Source organism: Callospermophilus lateralis, chromosome X (assembly GCF_048772815.1).
Source record: "Callospermophilus lateralis isolate mCalLat2 chromosome X, mCalLat2.hap1, whole genome shotgun sequence".
Taxonomy (NCBI): Eukaryota; Metazoa; Chordata; class Mammalia; order Rodentia; family Sciuridae; genus Callospermophilus; species Callospermophilus lateralis.
The window spans coordinates 33,621,904-33,641,680 of NC_135325.1; the positions used below are offsets into that span (position 1 = coordinate 33,621,904).

Consider the following 19,777-nt stretch of genomic DNA (forward strand, 5'->3'; position numbering starts at 1 on the left):
GGACAGCTTTGCGGTTTCCAAGTGCTCCTCCCCATGGGGTATTCAGAAAGGGCACCAGGCTGTCTTACCTCCCAGACACCCTCAGTCCACATTCCCTCCCGCACTTGCCCTGCACTGAGGGCCCGGACAGACCAGCTGCCTCATGCAAAGGCATGGGGCCTGTGGCAACGGTGGGGAAGGGGCTGGTACACTTTGTACTCCACTCCCAATTCCACATGCCCTGTGAGGTGTCCATGACGTCTCATCTTGTGTTTTACAAGCAGAGGTTGTTACAGCCTAGGTAGAGCCTCTTCATTTGATGTGCATTACAATCACACTTAGAAATATTTCTGAGGATGCTTTGCAAACAGGCAGTGAGAAATGGGGACCCAGAACAGAAAATTATTGCTGGTCATGAAGACTAATGGCTTTCCTGATTGCAGTTTTAGGAGACTAGCATTCTGTCGCCGTTGCTTGTGCACTGCCAGAGCAGTCAAGGGAAGGTCTTTGAAGTTTTACTGACATTTTCTCCTGAGTCCTGCAGGAGTTTTTCTTTTCTAGACTAAAAGCTGGGTCACTCCAGGGCTCTGCACTGCATGGTGTGGTTGTGCCAGGGCTATTCTTTGCCCTTGAGGTCACACGGGACTCTACTAGTTGGCACAGAGTGCAGAGGTGTGCCTTTCCCCCCAAAATGGACTTGGGCTGCAGGTCCAGCCCCAGGTAGAGGGAGCACTCCTTGACAGTCTGTGACCTTGATGCTGCCTAGGTGTCTCTGACAGCAGAAAGCTGAGCAGCACAGTACCTGGAGGGGACACCAAAGCAATAACACACAGACCTGTTGCGTGGGGATGCCGGTGTCTGGCCTGTTCCAGTTTGCATTTCCCCAGGAGTCTGGTTTTTTTAAAGTAGGAGATGGTCGGTGTGACATGCAACAGATCTCCCTTCACACTAGCCTCTTCACTTCCCTTCGTGAGTGTGCCCGCTGGACATTTGTCTCTTACCAAAACCTCATTTTTCATGGTGTTAACAATTCCTAGTGCAGGGCCTCCTTGTTGAGCTTCTGTGGAGGCCAGTTTTGTTCCTTCTCAGAAACGTTTAATGATTAATTAATGATTAAACATTAAATGTCTGTAGGAGGACTTTAGTTTGGAAGAGTGGGAGGGGGATGCTGCATAGTGTTTGCAGGCATGAGCAAGATGCAGCCTCCTGGAGTAGGAAGCGGTGGCCTTGTGAAGGCTGCTGGCCTGCTTCAAGAACACGGGACACAGTCACCCATAGGTGTCCATGGGAGGTGGTGAGGAGTCTCTTTACAAAACATAGTATTTTTATTAATTTGTATGTATTGAATGAAAAAATGAAAAATGAAAAACAAAATGGTGTCCCTTTTTGTGGTGGAATTGAACTACTATGTTAAAAAATAAAGTTCTATATTTCCCCTTAAAAAAATAAAGACAGGATCTTACCACGGAGCCTTAAAGTGTACAAACTATCAGTTTTAAGATAAGTAAGTTCTGAAGATACAATGTACAGCATGGTGACGATGGTCAATAAGCCATATTATGTACTTAAAATTGGCTAAGAAAATAGATCTTATGTGTTCTCACCACACACACACACACACACACACACACATAACCATGTGAGGTGATGGATTTTAATTAGCTTGATTGAGGTAATCATTTCACGATGTGCACATATATATATCATCATAATGTATATTGTAAATGTCTATTTTTTATTTGTTGATTACACACCAGTAAAGCTGGAAAACCCCTAAGTGCCTATCGTAAGACAATTAGATAAAGAAAAGGTCACACATGCACAGAGCTTTAGAAAAGAAACTTTTGTCATCTGCAACAACATGGATGAACCTGGATGATGTTAAGTGAAATAAGCCAGGTGCAGAAAGAGCACATGATCTCACTTTCACAAGGTATCTAAAATTGCCGCAGTCTGGCTGGGCACAAAATCACGAGCCACTCACAGCCTTGTAGATTTAAACAGCAATTCTTTATTCCCGAACTCACACCAGCCCTCTACAACACGTTCTGAGGCAAACGTGTTCTCTGCCCAAATACTCTCTGAATCCCGTGAGAACTCAACGGGAACTACTGCAGCGGGCACGCCTGAGGCAGCAGGATACGCCCTATTCCCAGCAGGGTACACCTTAAACCTGGAACCGCCCTAAACCCAAGGAGAGCCCTAAACCCTGATCCGCCCTAAACCCGAATCCGCCCTGGTCCTTGAGCAAGGTCACCTTACATGCAATGTCACTGCAAAATGTCCAAGGCAAGTCCATTTTACCACGAGTCCTTCCTGTAAGCATCATGGGGTATGCTGGCAAGGAAATTGTCATACCTACTTGGCTAATGGCTCTCAGCATAAAATAATTCAAGTCACAGAAGCAGAATCTACAGTGCTGGTTCCAGTAGCTGAGGGAGGTGGACACAGAGGTGCTGTGCAATGAGTAGAGAGTTTCCATCAGGCAAGATGGAAAGTTCTAGAGCCCTGCTCTGCATGCCAATGTGCGTATAGTTTATATTCCATACTGTATACTTAACAAGCGTATGAGGGTAGACATCATTCTGTTTTTCACCACACACACACACACACACACACACACACACACACACGAATATACCTTGCCTTTTACTAAAGTCAAGATTTGCAGCTAGGTTCTCTAAGTCCCAGCCCAGAACATTATGTAGTGGGTTTTTGTTGGTGGTGTTTTTCTTTTGGTGGGGAGGGGCCCCTTTTTCTGGTGCCAGGGATGGAACCAGCACCTCATGCCTACTGGGCAAGTGAATGTTCTGCCACTGAGCTCTGTAGCCCCGGGGCCCCTATGTACTTAGCCATAGCCTTGGGGCAAGAGAGCTGGTAACTTTCTTTAGAATATCAAAAGGATCCTTGGGAGAGGTTGCAGTTGTGAATGCGCAGGCGCTTGCTGGAAGTCAAGATGGCGCATAAGTGGACTCCAGGCTGCAGCTGGCGCCTAAAGAGTATCTAAGCCATGTGGGAAGCCATTCTCACACGTGACTGGGCACTTCCCGGATTGGGTGTGAGGCGCTCTAGCTAAACTGTGTCGGAGCTTTCCCCACCCTCTCCTGGTGCGAGAGCCTGTCCATGTGGGGGTGTGACTGACCACTGACCCTGAGGCCAATCACTGACCCTGACCTTGGAATGCTGCCCCCCTCGACCTTCATTGGATGGAATTTTCCCCTGAATTTCTTGTTCCCCAATAAAAGGCCACTCCCTGGCATGCTCCCTCCCTCTCTCTCTCTCTCTCTCTCTCTCTCTCTCTCTCTCTCTCTCTCCTGCTAGCCCTGAGTAAGCCTTGCTGCCCCACTGGGTGGTTCGAGGTGTGAGCCAGAGAGGTGAGAGCCGTCTTGGACCTGGTGATAGAAAAAGGTAATTGAGTCTGTGTGTTTATTTTGATCTCACTAGTTAACTTTTATGCCACGAACCTCTTTAATGAAACCAGTGTGCTGTTCGCATGTGGAAGAGCCAGGTGTTTCTGAAGGTGCTGTGGCAAACACCCTGCCTTGCTGCCATGGCCAAGCATCAGAATGTCCGAGGCTACAACTATGATGAAGATTTTGAAGATGATGATTGCTATGGTTAGTCTGTAGAGAATGATTATTGTATTTTGCCATCAACAGCTGCTCAATTTATTTACTCACTACGTGACAAGCCTTCAGTTGTTGAGTCTGTAGAAGAGTATGATTATGAAGATCTGAAAGATTCTTCCAGTTCTCTTTTGAACCATCAGCTAAGTGAAATTGATCAAGCTTGTCTTTATTCGTGCCTTGATCACATGAGAGAGGTACCTGGTGATGCTGTGCCAGTTGAAGTACTGATTGAAGCAATTCTGAAGAACAAGTTTGATGTGCAGAAGGCTTTGTCAATGGTTCTGGAACAAGATGACATGCAGAATTTGAAGGGAAAGAGCAAGAGAGCAATATCTACAGGAAAGACAGTAAAAGCTCAGTAGCAAAATATGGATCATATAATTCTTCGGTTGTACCAAGTCACTATTTACTTCATAGGAAAAAGAAACTTGACAGACCTAAAAGTGAAAAGAAACTAGAATCATGTAAGTTAACAAACGAGGTTTCATTAGCTGACCTAATTCATGGTATGCCATGAGATTCTTATAAATGTCAGCCAAAAGGTAGATCATCATCCACAAATGATATGAAAAGTCTGCTTTCAGATAATCTAGATGCTGATTTGTTAAGAACTCATGCATCTGAATGCATCCAAAGATGATTTCGCTTTCAAAGGAATACCATATTTAAAGACCTTAATGATAGAGAGCACAACAGCTAATAATTCTTTATTTATTCAAAACAGTTCACTATCTGATTTCCAAAACATTCCAGTACAAAACATCTTGGGAAGTTTAAATAATCCTTTGCACTTAACTAGCTCATTGGAAAATATGACTGGTGATAATCTAAATCCTAGTAAAATGACAGTTTGCAGTTTTCCCAAAGTAAAAGTCCGTCCCTAGCTGAACTGTTTCAGGAACACAAAGAAAACCATCCAAGCCAATGCTTTACTTTATCTGATCACTGTAATCAGTCATCTGCCAGTTTATGGATCTAAGTTTGGGATCCTTTCCCCTGTCATAGCTAGCAAATCACTGTCAGTCTTCTACTGGAATATCAGAAGTAACATAAGATGGGTCTGGAATATCAGAATTAACATCAAATGGATCTTTGTCATCTTTGGCATTTCATAAAGCTTCTCCCACAAGAGACCTTGAGAATTTGTCACTTTCTGATTTGATTGTAGAAACAATTTGATTGTAGAAACAACTCTCAGATTAAGAAAAATTCTTTTGAATATGTTAGGGCTGAAACATGCTGAGTTCTACAGAATGGCATCACAGAGATCTTATCCCAGAAAGGAAAAAAAAAAAAAAAAACAGTTTGGTTTCAAGCTAGGTCAGAGCAAATGCTGTGTCACAGGTGAGCATACAATTAGCCTACAATTAAGAATCAACAAGCTGTTTAAATTCCCAGCACCAAAAGAATCAAAATTAAAATATAAAGCAAAAAGCCGGCTGTGGAAGGAAGGGGCCACTGTGTGTTTGCTGGCCACAAGGAAGAAGCTGCACAAGAACCCAGAAAGACACTAAACAAGCAAGAGAGAGTGAGAACAACCCATTGAGTCACAACTGACTTGTCAACACTTTTCCTGTTATGGTGAGGTCTTTAAAAACTCACGCCCACATGTGACTGTAGAGAGAACACAGGAGATTGACCTGCCCAGGTCAAGGTTGAGAAATTAGCATCAGATTCAGTAAGAAATTCTCTTCTGGAGGGTTATTGTGGCTGTTTTGTTTGGTCTGATCTGAAGCCCAGCTGAGACACAACAGGCTCTAGCATGAAGAGATACATTTGGGACCCTATCTAAAGGCTGATTCTTCCCAAAGGCACAACATTGTTAATTGGCCAGCCTATCAATGGATGCTCTTTCCTGTAGGTTTGTTTAGAGACAATGCTGCTAGTCATAAAGTTTGCCAATTCCTGGCTTGGTCATTCAGTGGGGCGAGTGCAAGGCTGTGCCAGGACCTCCAGAGACTGGGACATGCACAAGCACAGTGCTACCCATAGACGCCAGCGCTGAGCCAGGGTGCGACTGAGCCCGGGCAGGGGGCATCCTCAAAGTGCTCCCTTATTTAGACTATGCTCCCGGGCAGTGTTTCCTAATGTCCCCACACACCTAGCGCGTACACACAGTGCAGCCTGCAAACACAGCCCCCCTGTGTTCATGGCCTGCTTACTTTCCTTTCCACCGCTCTAGGCAAATTAGCAGCCTCGTTAACCCTCCCAGGACCCAGTTCTTGGGACCTTCAGAAGAAAAAGGCAGGAACGCGCAGATCAGGAAACCCGCGTTCCAGCCCACTCGGCCGCGCGGGCCATCCACACTAAGGACGTTCAGCTCCCCTGCCCTGGCGGGCGGGAGGGCGGGGAGCCGGCAGTGAAGAGGAGGACCGAAGTGGGGGGCTGCTTGAATGAAACAATGTAACAATTGATGTGAGGCCTCGCCTCGCCCCCCCTCCCCGGCGATCCTATAGGCGAGGTCCCAGTGACCGCCCCGCCCCATCGCCCCGTTTTCTGGTCCATTACACGCTATCCCTCCGCCTCTCCTTCTTTCTTTTCTTTTCTTTCTTTTTTCCCCTTCTCCTTTTTCCCCCTCTCTCCCCCTTTCTCCAGCTCCGTGTCATTTCCTCCTTGCGCTCGGGCAGCGAGCGAGCGTCTCCAGCCGGGAGAGTAGGCGGAGCGGGGCGGTGCGGGGTGGCGCAGCGCTGGAGGGCGATGGTGGCGGAGCTGCTGGGGGCGGAGACCAAGTAGCCCCCGCGGAAAAGGAGCCCGGCGGCGCCTGAGGCGAGCCGAGGATGGAGAACCGGCCTGGGTCCTTCCAGTACGTCCCTGTGCAGCTGCAAGGGGGCGCGCCCTGGGGCTTCACCCTTAAGGGGGGTCTGGAACACTGCGAGCCGCTCACGGTGTCTAAGGTAAGGCTGCGGCTCTGCCCGAGCGGCGCCCAACTTTGAATGGGCAAGTGGATGCGCAGCTGCCGCGGGATGGGGCCTCCGATCTGCTGTGAGTCTTGGCCCCGATTCGGGGTGAAAGCCCATCCGAGGGGCGTGAGCAGCACGGAGGAGTCGTGCCAGCAGCCCAGGCGCAAACATCCCCTAAGGGTGGCCGGAGCAAGGGAGGAGAGCACTGCTGGCCCCGGAGCTAGAGGCTTGCGCACAGACACACTCCGGGGCGTTGGAGCAGCTTTTGCTCTCCCACGTCGGGGAGGCTACTCCCCCGGTTTGGGCTGGAGGAAGTGGAGGCTGTTGGGGGTTTCTCCTTGGAGGCCCTTATGCCCCTGCTGGACAGCAAGGGGCTGCAGGCACAGGCAGTGCAGCTTGGCAGCTCTCTTGGCTCGCTCGCCGGCCGCCCCACCAGGGCAGGTTGCAGGGCCAGGCGTCCGGTGTGGCAACGGAGATGAGGCATGGGTGGCTTTCGTCAGCTTCACTTCCCACAGCCGGACGCGCAGATCCATTCAGCTCTTGGGGCGTTGCGCCGCCACTTGGGCTCGGCCTGTCCCTCACTCCAGAGTCCTGTCCCAGCGCCGGCGAGATTTCCTACACGTTGAGAAGTGTGGAGGAAACTTTTGCGCCATGGAGCGCAGCTGTGCTGGAGCTGCTGCCGCCGCTGCCGCCAGGGTTTGTTTGTTTTAGGAGGCAGTGATCTGCTGGAAGCCAAGTTGCAGCGGAGGACAGGAGAGAGTAGCTCTCTTGAGTGCTTGAGGAACCCCAAAGCAAGCCGACCCGAGTAGGAGTGAGGGTAGTGGGTGGGAGCAGCGGGGGCTGTTACTGGGAACAGTAACTTGTAGGACCACTCACCTTGAGGCACTAGATTGTCAAGTGAAGGTACCTCAAGAACTTGATCCGATTCTTGTTGTTTTGGTTTCTGTTAAATATTCAAATCTCTTAAATACTCAAATAGCTCTCCTCCTTCCAAACCACTCACACTACAATTGAGATTGTAGATGTGGGTTCAGGAGGGGAGATGTGGCTCCTCAGCTGGGATCAGTGTCGCTAGAAGTTTTTTTTTTTTTTTTTTTTGGTCTTTTCATGTTGCAGTGTCAGCAGGGTTTTGGGGAATACGACTCCACACACACACACACACACACACACACACACACGCACACCCACACACCAAGTCCGCTGTTGTAGCCTTCCATCGGAGCTGCTGGTAAACTTGTGGTGTGGGGGTCCTTCAGGCCTTGGGGCAACCCTGGAGTTTGCTCTAGGTGGTACCAGTCAGCATGAGCAGTCTGAGGTATGCTGAGACAACATTTTGGAGCATTGACAAGGACCCCTGGGATCTTTAGCTTCCCCAAACTAGCCCAGATCTTCATCCCCATTCCTTCATAATTGTCATGTATTTCTAACCAGCCTGAAATGCCTTTGTCACCAGTCATCATGCTCTTTCATTCTCCTTCCATCCTTCTTTGGAGTAGTACAGTTAAAAAAAAATAACACACACCCACACCCTAGTCTCAAACAACCCACTTTGGAGAGGTTGAGGAACCCCAAATCCTAGCCTTCAGGAATTTCTTCTAATCACTAGTTTCCCCTCTCTTTCCACCAAGGTCACAATGGGATATGCAGCCCTCTCTGGTCTGGCAGTTCCTCCCTTTCTTTCCTCCTCCCTCCTAGCCACAGAATTTCCACAGACGTGTAGCGACCCCTTGCCCGCAAGGAAGACGCAACTCAGGAATCTTCTTTCAGCAGTTTATTCAGGCCCTTGATATTTCTTCTAATTCCCCGTCGGATGCCCCTCCCAGCCTTAATAAAGCATCCCAAACCCCAATGCGAAGCTGCCACGTGGAACTTTCTCACAGGGTGCTGAGAAACCATGCACCAACTCTCCCAAACAAGGAGTTGTTTGTTACAGACCACAGTGGAGCCAGCGCCATCCTGCAATGGCGACCATAATCTGCAGAAGCGGCTCACCACACAGACGACCTGTCTTGGAGAGGTCATTTTTCAGTTCTTCCCAGGGCTGACCCAACGCGAGGGGCAGCCTAAGTGTGTGATCTGGCTGGAGGATTATTTGAGGATACATGAGGGTTTTCTTGGCAAGCTGTTGAGGAAGTGCTTCATATGTTGAGACGCAGGGTGTTTTTAATGATTGCTGTCTGCTGAATGCAGTGTTGACCCCTATTATGTGAAGACTCATTATTACATGGATTTGTATATCCAGGAGGTAAAGTCAGTTCTCCCATTCTTCCCAAATCACCTGACTTTTGTAAGTAAAAGCTTTTACTATAAGTAAGAGTTAGCTGTAACTGGCCCTAGAATTATAGAAAAGGGTAAAGTATTTTTTCAGTGCAGTGGTTGCCTGTAATTTTTTCTTGGCAAGACACTCTGTGGCATATTACATGAATCCCATTTCCATTTTCCACCTTAGTTTTGTTCCCCTTTATGCTCCAGAACAATATAGTTTTCTCCCTGAAAATAGCCTTCTTAGTCTGCACATGCTGGTGGGAATGGACTGGAAGGGAATAGAAATAGAAATGGATTGGCAGATTGAAAACTTGACTTCTAATCCTTACTCTGTCACTCTATAGTTCTGAAATCCTGGGCCTAAGCAGCCCCAGGTCTAAAGTGAAATTCAAATGGGTGGCCTTAAATGATACCCCCACAGTCTAATAGCCAAACTTTTATTATGCTAGCTCTGGCCCTCTTTTCCCCAGAAGTACTTCCCAGAGTGAGGAAGGTGACTTGTTTCATTTGCATGCAGTGTTACTATTTGCAATGTGATTCCAGGTCCTTGTTTCCTTGGTCTCTTAGAACCACAGTGTAGGCAGTCGGAGATTGAGGCTGCCTAGATCTATGACTCAGTGAATCAATGGCAGGCTCCAAGTCCATTTGTTTTCTTCCCCTCAGAGGGTCTCTTGATTCTTCTGGTAGGACTGCAGTGTGTGAGGGAGCTTGGGGTAAAAACATTCAGGGATACATCCATCCCATCAGCCTCCCAGACCAGTGATGCTTTCCATGTCTTCCTAGGTGAGGACTGAGTTGTGGGTATACCCTGATGGAGTCTGGGCTCAGGGGAGAGGAAAGGATTATTTGGTGACTCCATATCACTTGGGTCACACAGAGACAGACGATGCAAGAACCATGGTAGAAAATGTCAGCAAATCTACTTTGGTGTATAGGAAAAGAAAAGTGATTTGGGTCTGGCACAGCGTGTCATCCTTAAGACAGAGACATCTGGGGAGTAGGGATTTGAGAAAAGGTGATTAGTTGGAGAAGACATGGGGTGTGTGTGCTCATATTTGTCATGGAAGAACCTTTGGACCAGGAAACGATCACATTGGGGGAATCATCAGTTCCCACTAGCTCCTATGATTTCCATGAATGTGGGGCATTCTGCTGCCTGATTTATGGAGAGTTGTATAGTCTCCTGAAAATCAAGATACAAAGAAAGGAAATGTTAAAAGTATAATAGTGATTATCCTAAGTGTTAAGGGATGGTGTTATGAATTTTCCATATGTTGCATTTCTAGTGAGATCATACTAATGAGTATGAAAAACATGACCCACAAAGGAATTGGGCCCATAACCTGGGCATTATTAATTCATTTGGTTAGAATTATATACTACCTCATTAACTCAGGGAGCCTGTCTGGATGAAATGGGAAGTCTTTTCTAATCACGTTTTGTTACCTAGCGTTCCTCCTCTACAGGGTAGACAGTCATCCATGAAGTTGACTCCCTGCGTTGGAATAAAGATACCCCTTGGAGGATGGCTGAACTTTGCAAGGTTCTGAAACCAATGGTTCTGCATCATGTAGGGCCTCTCTGAGGCCTCAGGTGGTATCCTCCTGTGATGTGTGTATGTATGTGAGTGTGAGTGAGAGACAGATGGATGGATGGATGGATGGATGGACAGAGTAGCTGAATTGTAGTATGGGGTCCCCATATTCATTTCAAGTTCTTAGGAATGTGTCCTAAGGTTAACTGAGGGTGTTGAAAAGAAAGTGTGGAAACCAGGGTGGGGATGCAGGGAAAAGAGAAGGAGGAAAATTGAGAGGACAGAAGAAGGACCCACCCTCCACATTTGTCATTGTCCTGGCCCATTTTTGGTAGGTGTCTCCACCTGGCAGAGTGAAGCAAGTGGGAGCTAGTTACTGCCCTGGAACAAAATTGTGTGGGTAGGGGAGTAGCTAGGAGGGGAAAAAAGCTTCACCTCTCTCCACATCCAAGTCTCTGTTTGCAGAGTGATGGTGAGCATATCTTCACCATCTTTATTATCACAGATGATGTGAAAACAAATTAGGTAAACCCTAATGCTATTTGCTGCCCTTATCCCAGGACAATGGCAGGCCATGATCTTTAAGCTGTTTTTAAGCCCTGCTCCCTTCCCCACTTTGACCTTATTTCTAGAAGTTCCCAAAGAGGCTTCAGAAGAGGACCTGAATTATCAGATTGAGATTGCCTCGTGGCTAGTAGTACATTTGGTGGTGATTTCACATTCTTGTTGGATGCAGAGATAGTATTCTGTGAGCAGTGATAGTGCCTTTGAGACCTTCTTAGCTGCGTTAACAGACCAGGCACAGCCCCAGACTAGGTCCTGACACTCACAGAGGGAACTTCATGGGATGTACTTCTCAGAAGCTTAATCCAGCCTGGTAGATGAATCCCCTCATCGTCTTTGCCTCTAGAATCAGAAAAGATGTCAACTGCTTCAGTTCCTCAACTGTTGCCTTCTCTGAGAAAGTAGAGAGCATCTGGGACCATGGGATAGAAATCCATTCAGAGAGACACAGAAGTCAGAACAGTGGGTGGTGTGTTTGGCTAACCCTTAGGTACCTACCACTTTAGGCCCCATTGACCTGTTATGCATAATACACCTGGCACCCTGTTGAGATCCCCACTTTTCTCCCTGAAGTGAGAAAGGTCAAGCTTGGTTTTCCCTCTCCAAAACCTAGGACAAAGAAAATAATTCAACTCCAACTGGAAGACACTCGAGTATTGTCCCTTAAAATAATCAAAATGATTTCTCTTCTTCCTCTTTCCAACCCCCTCCCCAGGAATTTTTTTTTAAAGAGAAAGGAGACACTCGAACTTGAGATTGGTAGTTCTGGAGTGATTGAGTGGAGGGAACATCATGGTTTTTATAGTTTGGCTTCCTCAGAACCACAGGGGAAAAGATGCTGACCCATATCTGAAAGTTAATAAAGAACCACAGAAATTTCATGAAAGGACTGTTCTCAGTGCCTTCCCTTCACCCCCAAATGCCAAAGGACACACCTACCTCACACTAGTGCTATTCTTAGTGGAGAATCTCAGAGTGAGGAGAGCTTTTCCTGGGTTACCTAGTTTAAGACCATTTCTGGAACCTGTGCTATAGTGGTTCCAAGCCTGTTCTCCAGTGGTCATAGGGGAACTTGCTCCCTTCTAAGCATGTCCATTTCGTTGTTGGAAAGTCTTGGCTGTGGGTGACATCCTTATCTGAAGTAATTTGCTCTGTCTGTCTGTCATTCATAGGTCCAAGCTTTACCTTTTGGAATCACACAGAACAAAGACACTTTCTCTCTTTAAGGATAGTCCTCGGGAGAACTAAAAACAAGTGTGACCTTTCAAGTATGACCTTTTCAAAAGCATTGTTAAACTTGAAAGTGTTAATTCACAGCCAGAGGTGGTATCCTCACCACACTAAAATAGGGAGGAAATGGAGATTTACTTTATGAATTCATTTGCTGCAAATCTGGCTGGGAAATATTGCTTTAGAACTGAGGCATCTGCAAGTTTGGAATGATTATCTGACCAAAACCCTAGCACTATTATCTTCTATGCTTGCGCTCTCTCTCTCTCTCTCTCTCTCTCTCTCTCTCTCTGTCTCTCTCTCCTCCACTACCATGTATGTCTCCTTTCTCTCAGAGGAAGGTTTAAAGTAGAGATCTCTTTGGATTTGAGAAACAATGCTGATCTAAAGCCATATTTCAAAAGGAAAAGAGAATCCATCACTTCAGTCACAACTCACCCCATTCTGCCAGTGTTGCAGTGAGCTTCTTTGCCACTATCACTAAAAGACCTGACAAGAACAATTTTAGAGGAGGAAAAGTTTATTTGGGGACTCGGGTTTCAGAGGCCTCAGTCTACTGAGAGCCAGCTGTGTTCCTCGGAGCTCAAGGACAGCTGAATATCACCATGAAAGTGTGGCAGAACCAGACGGCTCAAGACATCACACCAGAAAGCAGAGGAGAGTGAGCTCTGCTCATCAAGGACCAAATAGATATCCCAAAGGCATGCCCCAGGGACCCACCTCCTCTAGCACCGGCCTACCAGCCTAGGGTTGTCATTCAGTTAACCCCTAAGGCTCTTCTAACCCAGTCATTTCTCCTCTAAACCCAAACATTTCTCTCCTAATCTCATCTTACACATGAGATTTTGAGGGACACCTCAACTAAACTAATAGCCAGTGATTTCTTTGGGGGTTTTGATGAGTCTGGGCTTAATGGATAATAGGGCCAACCAATTTACTGAGTACTCCATAAACAACTTGTTCCACAGGTATTCAGGACTCACAAAGCTGGGAGATCAGGACTTTCTGCAAATACCAAAGAACCAAGAGACTGAACTCAGGATCTGGTCCTATAACCAAGGTTTGTCCTCAGGCCTGTTAGGTATTTGTGCATAATCGAGGCAGACTGGGAAAATGACTGGACTGAAAGCCCATATCTCCTCTCTGTTCAAATTGAAGTACATAGGATTTCACAAACTGCCTTATTCAGTAACAAAACTGTCACATTCCATTGAAATTTGCAGCATCCTTTTGAAATGGGGCACAACTATTAATCATCTTAATTTATGTACAAAGCATATGCATAAATTATATTTATTCCAATGAAAAAGTTAGTGAACTATGCAAATATTGAATTATTGTATCAGGAAGAACACATCCCCCACAAAAATGTCATTGTTGGGTGGGGTATAAAACTCAGGGGTAGGCCACTTGTCTAGCACTAATGAGGACCTGGGTTGGATTTCCCACTCTGTAAAAAGTATTGTTAGTGTTCTGTGTTTGTGTTAATGACTTACTAGGTACTGGGGTCTGGCAATCGAGAACAGGGGTATGACACGGGTGAAACCCCTCAATCAGAAGGACGCTCATGGGAGCATACTTATAAGTCACACAGGAGGGCCGAGGGACATTCTTGTCCAGCAGCTCACTGACAAGATTTTGAACGATGGCATGATTGTGGGAATTGAGACCATAACATAGCATCCGAGGACAGGATCCCTTACAATAGTTTGGGTTGTGGTGACAAGGAGCAATGATCCAATGATCCCAGCCCCGCTGCTGGAAGCTGACTTTGAAAGGATGAAGGGAACACTGATTATTGGCAGACCCATAATGTTCCTGGGAAGAGTCAGAAACCCTAGACACGATGCTGCCTGCTCGCCGGACCCTCCACAAAAGAGAAGATTCCCTTGCCAAAAATTCCTCCAGTCCACTGGGAAGTTCAGCCTTCTGGCCACTTTTATGAGTGTCATTGAAATAGACTAGCACAAAGGCAGTGTCCAAAGGTGAAGTGCCATTCCATTGGATCCCAGGAACCTCGCTACCTTTTTGCTGCTTATACATGAAGCGGAGTCTTAGGACCCGGTGACTCTTGTGATCCCAGAGTGTCTGCTGAATGTGTTGTGTGATGTCCATCTCTGTCCAGGCTTACACATTAGAGAAGGCTTTGAGGAATTTCCTCCTGAAGGAAAGTGGTTGGTTGGGGTTTGTGGGGCCCAAGGCTCCACATGTCAGGATAAATGACAGTGAGCTAGGTGGAGTTGTTGATGATAAACCACAGTGGCTCTGACCAGTTGGTATACTTCCTGCTTTGGTCTGAGAGGAAAGTCCAGGAACCTGCACACATAAGGCAAAACAGGGTCAGGGGATTAGTGTCGTGCCTGAGTACTGAGTCTTAAAATCCTTCACAAAACTGTTCAAGAGAAGCAGCTGTAATCAGCCCTGAAATTACCTCAAGGTAATAATATCTATCATTTATGGAACACTTATGAATGTACAAGATGCTTTATATTTATAAACTCTTGAATCCTCAATAGTCTTATGAGATACTTATTATTCCCATTTTGCAGACAAGGAAATTGAGGCTCACAGAAGCTATGTCAAAGGACACACACCAAAGTGCTGGATGTATCTCATTGGTGAGAGCACTTTTGCCTAGCATATGTAAGGTCCAGGGTTCAATCCCAGCACCACAGAAACCAAAACATAAAGGACACATAGCCAGCATGTGGTAAAGTTAAAATTTGAACTCAAGCTGGTTTCCATTAAGAAAAGAAACTATACCAGTGGTGAAGAAGTTGGTTAGGGGAGGGAGGAGGTAAGGGAAAAGGAAGTACTGTGAATGAAATTGATCAAATTATGTCATGTCCATGTAAAATGTGTCATGATGAATCTATTATGTATAATTATAAAGCACCAACAAAAATTAAAAATAAAACACTAAAGAAAGTAACTTGTCTCACTTTTAGATCACTATATACTTCTAGACTGAGGGGAAAAACTCAAGCATTAAGAGTTTAGAAGATCAATTATATTAATGACTACTAAAGGTGACTAAAAGACATGTTGAAACATGCATGGATTAGGGTCCTTATTTCAGAGAGAACATGTGGCCTTTGGTTTCTTGGGATTGGCTCTGATTTGTGGATGCTAACCCACAGGGAGGTTGGGGAGGGGACAATAGAAATCCATTGGATTAGACAAAGGGGGAGGAAGGGAAGGAGAGGAATAGGAAAGAGTAGAAAGTTGGCCATAACTGTCCTAGCCTTGTATTTGTACACAGGAAAACGCCACATCATGTACAACCAAAGAGTAGGAACCCAAATAGAATAAGTTGTACTTCATGTATGTATATTCTGCCGAAACATAGTCTACTGTCATGTATAACTAAAAATAATAAAAATGTTTTTAAAAGAGTTCTTATTTCACATCACTATACAGATTCAGGTTTGGGGCAACAATCCAATATTGGTTGCTATTCTGTCATTGTTTTAAATCCAGGACCTAGGCACTACAAAATAATTATATCACTAGTGGGGACACCTATTTTTGCCATTTCTGTCTTCCAACGACTTCAAGAATTGCTTCTTGGCAATTAGCTTTAGCTCAGTGGCAGAGCACTTGCCTAGCATGTGTGAGGCACTGGGTTTGATCCTCAGCACCACATAAAAATAAATAAAATAAAGGCATTCTGTCCATCTACAACTTCAAAAAGTTTTTTTTTTTTTTAAATTGCTTCTTAAGTATCTTTTGGCCATTTCTCCTTTAACTCCCCATCTCTCCCTTTTCCATTCCTTTCTATAAATGACTCTCCATGCGCCCCATTAATTTTATTTTATTTTTAAAGAGAGAGAGAGAATTTTTAATTTTTTTTTTTTTTTTTTTTAGTTTTCGGCGGACACAACAACTTTGTATGTGGTGCTGAGGATAGAACCCGGGCCACACGCATGCCAGGCGAGTACGCCACCGCTTGAGCCACATCCCCAGCCCCTCCCCATTCATTTTACCATCACTTCTCTAAATACCATCTCAACAAGGCCTTGATCACCAATATTTTGTTTGCTGGGATGTCTATTAAAAACCACATGCCCCTTAGCAATTGAGAGATTTAATCCAAACTGTTGTGCTGACACCCAGTGGCCAAAAGGTAGGAAGGCTGAGCCTGCAGAGTTCCCAACTTGTGCTCCCCCTCCTGGTAAAGGTCAAGAGCAAAGGCTACAAAACCAGTCATCTCAGAAAAAGGTCTTCTCTCTCCTTTACAAACATCTTAGTAAGTATTTCCACGTTAATTTATATATTATTCATCTAGCCTTCCTTCTCCACTGAATCCACAAGCCTGGGATTGTAACAGTACTGGGGATTTAACATAACTCTTTAATATTTTGATGATCCAGAATACTTTTTAAAAATTTTTTATTTTTTTAGTTGTAGATGGACAATGCCTTTATTTATCAAGCTGAGGCTTGAACCCAGTGCCTTACACATGCTAGGCAAGTGCTCTACCACTGATCCACAACCCCAGGCCACTGAGTCACAACCCCAACCCCAGAATACTTTTGAAAGTTTGCATTCTAACTCATGCTTAACACACCCTCAGGATTGGGGCACTCACTAGCCATCATTCACACAGGCCCAAGCTGGGCTGTATTTGCTTTCTTAAGTTATTCCACACTCCCATCTTATAATAATCTTTCCAAGAGGCCCACCCATACACCTGCTCCACCCTGTCTGAAAAGGGACCCAACCCAAACCCTAGCAGGCTGCCTAGGGAGGAACTGCCCTTTCCTTTCAGACCTTGACCTCACAAGTTTCCTGAAGCAGGGTGGGGTTGCTGAGGCTCAGAGCCAGGAAGGGTCTGCTCAGAACTTTTCAGGGAAAGGAATGACTCATACATCCTGTGTGACTGAACCTGTCATCTGCTTCTGGATCCTTTCCAGAGTCCCTAAGATCCCAGTATGCTTCCTAGTCGGCCTGGGATATGTGCCTAATTGTAGGCATCCTCCTTTTCAGCTTCATAGCATCAGTGCAAACTTAATTTGGTCTGCTTTGTGCTGCAGTTAGAAATGGAATCTGGGGCCCTCCTCAGGGCCTCCGACCCCACCTCTCACCAGCCTCATATCCTGCCATTCCCTGCAGAGCTCTCTAGACTCCAGTCACAAATAGGACATTCTTCCCTCTAGGCCTTTGCACACGTTGTTCCTTAAACCCAAATCAGGTGTCTCTCCACTCTTCTCATGTCTCCCTTCTTAATAGGCCTCAGCTCCAATGTTACCTCTTCAAAGGTACCTTTGCATAACCCCACGGAAAGAGGTGACTTCATCGCTATTCTCAATCATAATCGATTTCATCATTTGACAGTATTTGCCACAATTTGCAACTTAACTGTTTGCATGTTTATCTCCCCACCAGAACACATACTCCAAGACAGTAGCTTTGCCTGTCTTAATCACATTTGCGTGCTCAACCCTCAGTAGGTGTTGAATAAATATTTGTTGAATGGGGCTGGGGTTGTGGCTCAGCGGTAGAGCACTCACCTCGCAAGTGCGGGACCCTGGGTTCGATCCTCAGCACCACATAAAAATAATTAAGTGAAATAAAGTTATTGTGTCCAACTAAACTAAAAAATAAATATTAAAAATTTTTGTTGAATGAATTTCCTCCCACACCAAGTTACTTTCTTTTTCCTAAATCAGGATGAACTTCTCTGCCAATGTAATCTTCTCCTTACTTCTCCTTTCCCAAGTTCCAGCTTAAATATTACCTTCTCAATGAGGCCTTCCAACATTCTCTCTGCTTCCCTTTCCCTGCTCCAAACAGTGAGCCATTTGTGTGTGTGTGTGTGTGTGTGTGTGTGTGTGTGTGTGTGTATGTATGTATGTGTGTGTGTTTGTAGCTGGGGATTGAACCCAGGGCATTGTGCATGTGAGGCAAGCAGTCTACCAACTGCACTATATCCCCAGCCCTGAGCCATTTCTTCTCTGGAGTCCTGGGATCTCAATTGCTTATCCTCTTCTAAGCACTTGTAACATTATGTGATTTTTTAATTTATCCATTCTATTATACCAGAACCTCCTAGAAATCAGGGAAGTAGTTATTTGCCTGCATATACTCAATTCAGATATAATGCCTAGTGCTCAGTTAAAATCTGTTGGGAATTCAGCACAGCATGGTGATTAAAAGCACAGGCTCTGGGGCCTGAGAGCCTAGGTTTGACCCCTGACTGTAACAATTACTAGCTGTGTAACATTGATGAACTTACTGAGCCTCAGTTTCTTCATCTATAAAATGTTTATGTTAATAAATACCAAACTCATCTGGTAATGGCAAGGATTAAGGGCGATAGTTTTGTACAGCATCTTCTGCAATGCCTGACACACAAAAAACCCATGGTAAGAGATAGCTAGGAGAGTATTGGTTGTTTTACTTGGAAGGAGAGTGCGAATTCTGTCCGTTGTCGTTGAAGACTAGTGAAAAACCCCAGATTAATCTCATCAGGTTTTCAAGAGTTCCTTGAAGTTGATGGCTGCCTACATTCCCTGGAGAACCCTGGACACCTGCTGCTGTCCCGGAAGAGTGTCTAATGCAGATGTTCAAAGCAGAATTGAGCATGATGGGGACAAAGAAAATCTCAAAGCATATTTAATGCCAAAATCACAAAGTTGCAACATGACCCAAATAGGAGAACTTCCTGGCCAGTTGGGATACTGCATTTAAAGATTTAAAAAGTTATAGACAGATTTTAGGATCAGACTTGAGCTCAAATTCCGTCTCTTCCACTCACTATGTGACATTTGCCGATTGCTTTCTCTCTCCATGCCATAGTTCTCTTCTCTCTAAAATGGTCAATTTCCCCACAACTACAAGTGGTACTGGCTGTCATTAATTAAATACTGTCACAGGTGCTCACATATCCTCAGTGTTAGCTTTTCTCTTCCTTTCTGAGGCCTTATAAATCTCCCCAACACAGCATCCTGTACTATTTGCCTTCTAAGAGCAAACCACCACATAAACAGCCCTCTACAAAAATGCAGCTCAATTACAGTCTTCAGAGATAACAAGCAATAAGATTATTATGAAGGAAAGTGGCTAACACATTACTCAGTTGTTGTGGGGAATGGAAAAGATTTTTCAGAAGGCCCCAAGCTAATCTGTTCTTAAGCTGGGGCCCTAAAGGAAAATAGGTTTGGAGCCAGCTTTCCTGAGCTTGCCATCCTTTCAAAACCAGGGCATGGAGGTACATATCTGGAATCCCAGTGACTCAAGAGGCAGAGGCAGGAGGATCACAAGTTTGAGGTCCGCCCCAGCTACTTAGCAAGATCCTCAGCAAATTAGTGAATTCCTTTCTCAAAATTTAAAAAATCAGCCAGGTGTGGTAGTGCATGCCTGTCATTGCAGCAGCTCCAGAGTCTGGGGCTGGAGGAGTGCAAGTTCAAAGCCAGCTCCAGCAACTTCAAGGCCCTAAGCAACTCAGTGAGACCCTGTCTCTAAATAAAGTATGAAAAAGGGCTGGGGATGTGGTCAGTGGTTAAAACCCCTAGGATCAATCCCCAGCACCAAAAAATTAATTAATTAATTAATTTAAAAAATCAATAAAAAGGGCTGGGGCTAGGCATGGTGGTGCATGCCTGTAAACCACAGCAGTTAGGGAGACTGAGGCAGGAGGATTGAAAGTTCAAAGCCAGCAATGGCAAGATGCT

At 45.5% G+C, this 19,777-nt stretch overlaps 2 pseudogenes; one reads left to right on the top strand and one right to left on the bottom strand.

Moving 5' to 3' along the window:
- Nucleotides 1-3,529: 3,529 nt before the first annotated feature.
- On the top strand, nucleotides 3,530-4,851 carry LOC143638495 (uncharacterized; annotated as a pseudogene).
- A 6,312-nt stretch (nucleotides 4,852-11,163) lies between these two features.
- LOC143638496 (bone morphogenetic protein 15-like) lies at nucleotides 11,164-17,416 on the bottom strand (annotated as a pseudogene).
- Nucleotides 17,417-19,777: the final 2,361 nt, after the last annotated feature.